This window comes from Myotis davidii, unplaced genomic scaffold (assembly GCF_000327345.1).
Source record: "Myotis davidii unplaced genomic scaffold, ASM32734v1 scaffold599, whole genome shotgun sequence".
NCBI classification, from domain to species: Eukaryota; Metazoa; Chordata; class Mammalia; order Chiroptera; family Vespertilionidae; genus Myotis; species Myotis davidii.
In genome coordinates, this window is record NW_006290772.1 from 628540 (window position 1) to 630160 (window position 1621).

Below are 1621 nucleotides of genomic sequence, written 5' to 3' on the forward strand. Positions count from 1 at the left end.
TGGTGTGAGAATATTGATAGAATGCCTCCTGCATGGCCCATCCTGAGGATTTAGACCATAACCCGGGCATGTGCCCTGCCTGGGAATTAAACCGGCGAACTTTTGGTGTATGGGACGATGCACTCAACCAACTGAGCCACACCGGCCAGGACTCCCAATATATTTTTAAAACAAAGAACTTCTTTTACTTTGTAATATCCTCAGCCATAACATCTATAAAATCATGGGTTCCGACAATTTATAGGTTTTTACCTAGAACTCATCAACATACATTTTAACTATAAAAATAAAAAAATGGGCATTTGTGCCCCATTAAAGGAGGCCTAACCCCGCCCTTTGGGGGATGCTGCCATGGCTGTTGCTCTTCTAGCCAACTCCCAGATGGTCTTGGGGGGAAACTGAGGCAAGGATCAGGTCAGGCCTTGCCTGAGATCTCAGTGTCAGAGCTCGCATGGGCCACCTGTGGGGCCCTGACCAGCAGCTGCTCTGTGCCCAGGCAGAGAGGGAGAGAAGGGGCAGGGGGCAGGCAGGCTGGGGGCTGGAGGTCAGCGAGGGCTCTGGTTAAGGAGCGGGTCTCTGTCCCCAGCAGCCCTGGGGCTGCGGTGCTCCATCCTCCCTCAGGCAGGAGGGACTGCAGTTGGCTCTTCCACTCTGTCTCCCTGACCGGGGGGCTCTGGAAGCTCTTCTCCATGCCTGTCTCTGGGTCTCATCCAGAAATTTCCAAGCGGGAGGAGGTGGAGGCTGTGACGATTGTGGAGACGCCACCTCTGGTGGTGGTGGGTGTGGTGGGCTATGTGGCCACCCCTCGCGGCCTGCGGAGCTTCAAGACCATCTTTGCAGAGCACCTCAGTGACGAGTGCCGCCGGCGCTTCTACAAGGACTGGTGAGGGCCCTCCTGGCGGACCCTGTCTGGGCTGGTGGGGATGGGGGGCCCTTCGCTCCTGATCCCTGTGCTGGAATGATGGGGGTGGGCAGGAGGAGAAGTGTCAGCAGTATGTGAAGGGCAGTGTGTGTGAGTGTGTGTGTGTGTGTGTGTGTGTGTGTGTGTGTAAGGATGCCTTCAATTCAGTAAAAGATGAGTATTAGGAGCCTCGAGAGGAAACTGGGATAGAGAAAAAAGAGGAAGCAGGTATTCGAATCCTCAGGGTTAATAAAGAGACTAATTTGATGAAATGTCAGAGTGGGCTCCGAGCTTCCTAGCAGCCAGGGTGAAAAGGGAAACAGCCAACTGACAAGCTCTTCTCATCAGAAAGAAAGGCATTCTCAGGCCTCAATCTTCCCTGGTACAAGGCAAGCTCCCCTCCCCCACACCTGAGGCACCTCACAGACACACCCCTCCTTATGTAGGCACAGCCCAGCCCTGGCCCTCTATGGGCCCTAGAGTCAGAGTGGGCCAGTGTGGCCACTGGCAAGCTGGCTAACCTCTTAGACCAGGGGTCCTCAAACTACGGTGCACGGGCCACATGCAAATACAAATATTGTATTCGGGCGGACCCTGTCTGGGGTGGTGGGGATGGGGGCACCCTTCGCTCCCCAACCCTGTGCTGGAATGATGGGGTTGGGCAGGAGAAGTGTCAGCAGTATGTGAAAGGCAGGAAAGTGTGTGTGTGTGTGTGTGTGT

The 1621-nt window shown here is 54.9% G+C and overlaps 1 protein-coding gene across 1 annotated transcript in view; it reads left to right on the plus strand.

Moving 5' to 3' along the window:
* Positions 1 to 1621, plus strand: part of RPL3L (ribosomal protein L3 like) — a 12999-nt gene that overhangs the window by 6846 nt on the left and 4532 nt on the right. The gene's annotated exons all lie outside the window — the stretch shown is intronic.